This window comes from Primulina huaijiensis, chromosome 7 (assembly GCF_012295235.1).
Source record: "Primulina huaijiensis isolate GDHJ02 chromosome 7, ASM1229523v2, whole genome shotgun sequence".
NCBI classification, from domain to species: Eukaryota; Viridiplantae; Streptophyta; class Magnoliopsida; order Lamiales; family Gesneriaceae; genus Primulina; species Primulina huaijiensis.
In genome coordinates this window covers 6,860,273-6,869,085 of record NC_133312.1, presented here as the reverse complement: position 1 = coordinate 6,869,085, position 8,813 = coordinate 6,860,273, and positions in this window count along the sequence as shown.

Sequence of the window (8,813 nt, the reverse complement as noted above, 5' to 3'; positions counted from 1 at the left end):
AAAAAGCAGACATCCATAGCTACCTCAACAACTGAAGCAGAATACCTTGCTGCTGGTAGTTGTTGTGCACAACTAATCTGGATCCAGCAACAACTGAAAGATTATGGAGTAATCACAAATGAATCGCCCATATTTTGCGACAATACGAGCACATTTGCCATCACCTATAATCCAGTTCTTCACTCAAGTACCAAGCATATAGATGTCGGGCACCACTTCATTAGAGATCATGCTTTGAAGAAGGACATCAGACTGGAGTATATTTCAACTGAGCAACAAGCAGCTGACATCTTCACCAAACCATTACCCGAGACCAAATTTTCGTACTTTCGCAATATTCTTGGTTTAATTGACTTGTCTTAAAATTGTTGTTGATGCTGTTTTACTAATAAAATTATTTGCAGAAAATCAGAACACAACAACAACTTGGAAATGATACTTTATTAAGAATAAAATCGATTCCATAGTACAGAAGATAACTTAGAACCAACTGAATCTTGTCATTCTGTAATCCAATTATTCAACTCATAAATTCGGATTCTAGAAAATGATTCAGTTGTAGAAATCTTCTCAATTACATGCCATTCCTTCCATAGCATTGCATGTAACAGAACATTGTCATCAACCAGGTCTGTAACATGCCTGACTTCAAAACGATCAATGTATTTTCTTGCTGTTGCTGCTTGAGCACGAGAAGGAGCAGCACCACTACTACTTATCCTCTGCAAATCATGAATTTTGAACCATGTTGACATCACTTTTGTCAAGACATATTCCTCCATCGTTTTCTTCAACTCTTCTAAATAAGGACTTAATTGTTCGATAACTTGAATATCCGTACTGCTGCATGCATCAGAATTACTTGAATCCGACATATTGAACTGTTATTATCTCACATTTTATCTCTATCGTCCTTTTTATAGACAGATGACATTAAATGTTGAAGAAGCTAAAGAGTCTCGAGTCAACCGAAGCGTTTTTCTCATTTACCCAGGCTTCTTATTTATCAGTTGTTCATTATCAACTGATATCAGTTTGTCATTTATTACTTGATGCTTAACTGATTTCAGTTCATAGTCAACTGATATAAGTTAGTCTTTCATCAGTCCATCTGTTTAAAGTTCGCAATTCATATATAACAATGATGAAGTTTATCATTTGCAGGAAAGAGAAAAACAAAGTTAAGCTCATACAAATACTTCATTCAGTCATAAACGTTTGCACGGATTACATCATCATATTTTTCCTCTACAACAATTATCCACATTTTCAACCAAGCGGAGAAAGGTCCGGTAGATGTCTTGTCAAAGCCCTGAGAAACAGCTATGCGCTTAAGGATTTTCAGTTCCTTTCGAAGCATTAGCTGAAAGATATGATCATCCTTAAAGACGTCCATCCACACAACTATGTTCAAGTGCTCCCGCAATTTTTTCATCTCTGCCACCAGTTCAGGAGTGATAGCCTCCCCAGTATTGTACAGGAACTCAAGCTTCTGTAATTTTTCTCAGTAGTGAAGACTCTTATAGAAGACTTCATATTCTATAACAGCCTTCCTGGCCTCCAGAGCAAACGGCGAAGCGCTCGAGCTACTCGTATCTGCCATTCTTTTGGTCTTGAATATTTTCACCAATATGACTGAAACTAATCGTGTTACTTCTATTTATAGCCAAAATTCATGGAAGCTGAAGCGCCGTCAACATTTCAGCAAACGATAATCTTTCTGACCCTTAAATTTATTTTATATCGTCACTTTAATTATTCTATGCACCGATTAAGGGGGAATATCAGTTTTTGAAAATGTTAACTGAGATGACAATTGTTTGTGAATTCTCAACTGAAATGAATCAGTTTCCCAACTGATTGTTCAGCTGGATATTTTACAAATCTTCTCATATAAGTTAACAAATTAAAAAACTTATTATATTCCAAATCAACTAACGTGACTGCAGTTTCATAACGTGGCCTATTTTAAACCGCTTACTTTTTGCACACACGCGTACACATATTATTATTCATATTTTTTTTTTGGACTGACACGTGTCCCGAATTTGAACAGTCACGAACAAATGTACTATGCCCGCTCCGATTCAGTTTTCTTTCTTACGCATACAATCAGTTCTTAAGAGCATACTAATTCCAAAGTTTATCTTTTACGAATTTCACATCAATTTATCTTTCGAAATGGCGAATCAAATCCCAGCTCACATGTTGAACGCTATGGCCATTGATTTTGACTCAGTTTTATCAGTTCAAGAAGCTGATGTTAAGAACGTCTTTCTGAAGATTGAATCTACTGGTCTCAGGATGTTTTTGGAACAATCTTCGCAGAAGATATACCCCAAGGAAGTAAATGAATTCTATCTGAAGGGGTTTGTCACTACTAATGGAAGTATCTCTGTAACTGTCAATGATCAGCTGTTGATCCTATCTGAAGAGATCTTCGGAGAAATTTTCTCTTTGCCAACTGATGGGTACGTCAGCTTCTCTGAAGTCAAAACATCTGACATTGAAGAAATGCAATCCTTGCTGTCTGCTGATGGGCGGAAAATTAAAGTTTCCGATCCTAAGAAGGAACTGAAGCATGAGGTTCAGTTATTAGCCGACATTGTGGCGAAGGGCATATTGGCTAAGACAGGCTCTTATGCTGCCCTTACTCTTGAGAAATTCCAAGCGATGACCATCATCATGGGAGAGAAGAAAGCTAACTGGAGGCACATTATCTTCAATATTCTAAGGAATATGCTTCAATCTACCAAATAATCAAGAGGCTTTGCCATTCCAATCAGTTATCTTCTGAAACTAAAGAGATTGGTAGCTGACAATGCTGGAAAATCATCAAAGTTCAAGATCTTCACTGCCAAGAACATCTTGCCGCCAAAGACCAAACTAGACATTTCTCCCAAATAGTCTTTGAAAACCAAACAGGAGGTTGGGACGCAACCACCTGCTCCAAAACAAGTCAAGAAGGCCAAAAATTTGGCCCAACTGAAGACTGCAAAACGAAAACTGATTATCAGTGAATCAGATTCGGAGAAAACTCATTCTCCTAAGCTTGTCAAGAGACCGAGGACGCAAATAACTAAACCAATAACAGCGGTGAAATTCATTCCAACTGAGAGTTTGACTCAATCAGCTGCCCAACAGCCTATTCAGGCTATACCTTTGCAAGTTGTTCCACCTGATGATTCAGTTATTGAAGAAAAGGCACCCACTAAAGTAAGAGCTCCCTTGACTCAGGTAAATCGCCCTACCATTTTGCCTCGGGCCAGATCTAAAGGCGTTATATTGAGGGAACCAGTGGACACCACTCACTCTGGTTTGGATATTCCTCACATTCTCACAACTGAAAAAGGCAAAGGCAAGCTAGTTGAAGAGCCAAGGCCATCTAATGCCATCCAAACTCACATTGACCTGGTTTGGGAACAGGTCAATGCATTTGCCACATCGAAACTGAAATCTTTTGATAGTTGGAAGAAGTTTAGGACTGAGATTTTTTCCAAAGAGCTGAAGCGCAAATCCCAACTGAAAAAGTTTATTAAAATTGAAGAGATTGTGTTGAAAATAGTCAAAGCTGCTACGATTGCCCAGGCTTTGGAGAGGCAAAAATATTTCTTTGATCAGATTCGAGCCAAAAAGCTGGCTAGAATGGTTGAAAAGCTAAAATCCAACTACAATCCCGTAGGTCCAACTGCATATTATGATAGAGCTGTGTTCACCCAACTGGACACAGATCTTAGTGGCCTACAAATGGAAATCAGATTTTGGGAACAGGATCAAGAATTGGTACTCCCTGAAAAATCCTCCAGTTCAAAAGCAAAAGAAGATACACTCTCCTCTCAGCAGAAAGAGCAATCTCCACAACCAGTTGCAAAAAAACCTGTTCAGGATGTGCCACAATCATCTGCTGTGGAACATAAGATGTACTCTGAAGCTGAGCTGACTTTTGCCAACATTGATGAAATTATTCAAGCAGTGGCGAAAGAATCTCTTATGAGTGAACCCATTTCTGAAGAAGTTGATCACTCAACTGATCAAATTGCTCAAGAGGTTCCTATCTCAACAGAAGTACCTGTTCAGTCTATTGTTGCTGAAATAGAGGATCAAACAGTGGTGGCTAGCCCATCACCAAATCAACAGATTTCTGAAATATGGAGGTTGGGTTGATTACTGCTGAAAAACTTCCAACTGATGAGCCAGCTCAAGTCACAACTGATTTTCAAGAAGATGCATCAGCTCATGATCAATCAACTGAAGATCCTGCAGTCTCTCCTATTCAGCAGGAAGCATCTTTGCTGATCATCATCGATCTTCACCTCCTACAGTCCAAGAGGCAGTAACTGAAACAGATGTTCCAGCACAGACTATTTCTGAAACGATGATATCTGATAAGACCATGGTGGTCTTTGATCAAGTCTCAACGCAACCAGGAACGTCTTGACAATCTCCGCATCATTTCTCTACCGATCTTGATAAAGTTCTTGAAGATATTAAGGAAATTCAGCAGAATATGAATGAAATGATCAATCATGTATACAAGATCCAGCATACTCAATTAGATCATTCTCTGAAACTGGAACATTCTGAAAAATTCAACCATCAGAAACTGACGACAATTCAAGATGCTGTAATATCTCTCTCTCGAACAGTGGATAATATTCAGAAGAACAAAGGATTGGTTAAGAGTCTCTCAGTGACTCAAGACTCTATCAGCAAAAGAGTTGATGTTGTGGAGACACTTGTATCAAGAAAGATAGTTGCACTTCAAATCGCTCTAACCTCTGCTGTTGAAAACGTCTCCAACTCTGTCAACTTTCTATCAACAGATGTTCGAAAATTATCCTTGAAGATGGAGTTGTTTGACAAAAAGGAGGAAGAAATCAAAGAGATTCTAGAACAACAGAAGAAATCTTCTCGTTGAAGAAAATCTCTACAAGTCTATCTTGTATTTGTGTAGATTATTATTCAACTTTCAGTTGATCAAGATCAATCTCTTATTCTATCTACGATGTTTTCAGATGATCAGTTATTATTTACTTAGTTTTGTCAAACACCATAAAGGGGGAAATTTTTGGAAACGAAATTCCGGCGTTTGACAAAATATAAACCAAACTCTAAATTCTGGAGTTTGACAAACTGATCAACCAACTGATACGCGCAATTATATTCAGTAACTGGACTTAACAATTGAAATCAGCAGATCTAATAAAGAAAACTGATCAGTTGGAAACCAATCAGTTGATATATTCAGCCGTATGCTTCCTTCAACTAAATATGTCTCGGGGAAGAACATTCAACCGACAAAGAGACATAGCAGATTGCAACTGAATATGAAACGCCGCACTTCAATCTATACAGCCTAGAACAACGCATTTCGGCTAAAGCAATTAAGACTCCGCATTACAATAAATGAAGCAAACAATGCCCAAGGAATGATGAAGTGTCAATCAACGGATACAAAGATTCAAACATATCTCAAGTTACCGTTGGATGGGAAGCTTATAAATATGACAGAAGAACAGCTGAAAAACGAAGACACAGATCACTCTATTCAAAGCTTACTGTTACTCTGCCAAAATCTTAGCTCACCCTTACTTGATTTATTCGTAGCAGTCAAGGCTACAATTTGAGCTCACTAGCACTTTGTAATAATCGTTAAATTCAATAGTGCTAAGATCAGTTACGCACTGAGAACATTTTGTAATACTAAGAGTTTCAGTTTTTGGCAGTGATAAGTCCAAACTGAAGTGGGTCAGTACAAATCTTGTATTCGATCAAAGTCTTTTAGTGGAAATCATATCCTTGAGATAGAAGGGGTGACGTAGGAGCAATTGAAATCTCCGAACATCCAGAAACAATCCTTGTGTATTTTATTTCAGTTTTGTATTCTATCTTTCAGTCAGTTAATTTCCGTAACTATTTCAGTTTAACTGATTTTCATTGACCAGCAAGATTCAGAGAATCAATTTATCACCAAACTGAACTCAAAACTTGAAAAGATCATTTTTAATTTAGAGTGTTTATTCAACTCCTCCTTCTAAACACTCTTGTTACGTTAATCGATCCTATCATTTTGCAATCTCTCTTTTTAGACTCAACATTTCAACTGACTTTTCAGTTTCGGTTTTATTGTCTGTGGGATCAGTTTGCTCAGTTTTAGCTTTTTCGAAGGGGCGAGCAAGCTTGTGATACTCATTCACCATGTCATGCAAAGTGTTTATGAGTTCTTCTCGTGTAAAGTCAGTAGAGTTGAAGTCAAATACATGTTCTCTTGTTGACTCCAGTTCTGCCTCATTTTTCATTAAGCATTTAACTTCTTCTTCATCATCACTTGAACTGTCTGAGCTTTCAGAATCTTATTTTTCACTATCAGTTCAGCCCATTTAGATTTGCTCTCTTCAGCAAGCAGAACCTCATGCTTCTTCTTGAATGATCTCTTATCATTCTTATCTCTTCTCTTGTACTCAACTGATTTCTTTCCTTTATCAGTTGAATGTTTGATGTCTTTCTTTGGTTTTGGACAATCAGCAATAAAATGACCTTGCTTTCCGCAGTTGAAGCAAGAGTTTGGTTCTTCCTTGGAGTTGCTCTTCTGATAGTTTCATTGGTAAGAACCTTGATTTCTCTTCATGAATTTTCCAAATCTCCTTACAAATAATGACATTGCTTTATTACTTAGCTGATCAGCAGATTTCTCAACTGAACATGTTGGTTCCAGTTTGCAAGCACTTAGAGCGGTAGTAGCTGCTAGTGTAGAAGGTTCTCCTTTTCTTGTTTGCAGCTCAAACTCGTAGGCTTTTAGATCAGCAAATAAATCATGAAGTTACACCTTATTTAGTTCTTTTGATTCTCGCATGGTCATGGTCTTAATATCCCATTCTTTGGGAAGACCTCGGACCACCTTCAGTACAACTTCTTTGTTTGAATACACTTTTCTCAGTGCATTCAATTCATTTATAATGTCGCTGATTCTTTCATCATATTCGTGCATAGACTCTCCAGTCTTCATTTTGATGTTATCAAACTTCTGAACTGCAATAGAGAGTTTGTTCTCTTTAGTCTGTTCATTTACCTCACACAGTTGGATTAATTTTCCCCAAATTTCCTTTGCCTACAGCCGGTTCCGAGGAACTCAAGGAGTCACGCCTCAAGTCTGTGAGTTTTAAAGCTTTAAATTTTAAATGTTTGAAGTTAAATGTTCTTATGACTGTTAATAGTTGAAGACACGATGTCATGACTTTAAATTCATGCTAGTTACGTGTTGGGTTGGATTATGATTACATATATGCCTATGAGATGCATTATCCATAGATAGGAGGAAAATGACCAGAGGGAGGAGAGGCATGAGGAGGTAGCACCCCCACCTCCTCCACCTCGACCTCCACTACCACCTCCACCCCCAGACATGAGTGCTCGTGTGCTAGAGGGCATGGCACAGCTGTTGGAACAACATGCTGAGACTGCGCGTAGGGTTCGACCAGAGGCGGTATATGAGCGCTTCAGGAAGATGGACACCAAGGATTTCTATGGCACTACCGATCCATTCGTGGCTGAGGGATGTATCAGGTCCTTGGAGGTGATATTCAGATTTATGGACATGGCAAATGCAGACAGAGTGCAATGTGCCACTTACTTGCTGAAGGATGATGCTTCTTTGTGGTGGGAAGGAGTAGAGAAATCAGTGGACTTGAACTTTGACTTGGGAGGATTTCAAGAGAAAATTCTACAAGAAGTACTTCCCGCAGATGTGCGATCCAAAATGAAGAGAGAATTCATGAGTCTTCGATAGAGAGATTTATCTGTTGCTGAGTATGTCCAGAAGTTTGACAGATGGTCCACTTTGTGCCCCTAGTTGCCAAAGACGCTGCTGAAAAGTTTATGCACTTCATGGATGGTCTAAAGCATACTATCCACCACGATGTTCTGATGGTGGACCCGACTCAATATTCTATGGCTATCACTAGTGCCTATCGGGCATAGCAGGCTCTGAAAGATATTGATTGGGAGATGGAAAGAAAGAGGTAGCATTCGCAACAATAGAACAAGAAGCCTTTTTCGGGACCACCCTGATTCAAGGGACCACCAAAGCCTCAAGGACAGAAGAAACAGCAACCATAAAAGCCAGTTTCTCGTGCAATGAGTTAAACCGCCACCATTTTGGCAAGTGCATGTGGATTATTGGCAAGTGCTTCAAATGTGGAGAGGTTGGGCACCAATCATACGATTGCCCGAATTTGCGACAGCCAATGACTCGCAGGGAGAGTCGAATCCCATGTGTACTTTATTTACTAATTAAAGACGGCCTGCAGTAGATAGATGTGAGCTTTTGGTTACTTCTTTCAAGCAGCAATTCCGAGTACCACTAATGCTTTATTAGATTCTGAACCTACCCATTTATTTATATATGAATCATTTGTGAATTGTTTGGGAATCACACCTGAATGACTGGAATTGGGATATAGTCCGTTCAGGGGAGGAGATGTTATCCACCAGTTTTTTTTAGAAATGTGGAGCTCGAGTGGCAGGAGAATATTATTTGAGCAGATCTTATTATGTTACCAATGTCCGAGTTCGATATTATATTGGGCGTGGATTGGTTGACGTTAAATGGAGCCTTGATTGATTTCCATCAGATGTTAGTATCGATCAGACCGACCAATGGGAAATCATTAATCTTTGAGGCAGTCAAGAACATGCAGATGCTGCATGTTAATTCTGGCGTCTGTGCAAGGGAACTTTAGCTTAGAGGCTTCCAGGGATTTCTAGCCAGCATCACTTCAGTTCCCGATGCAGTCGATCATCTTATAAACGAGGTA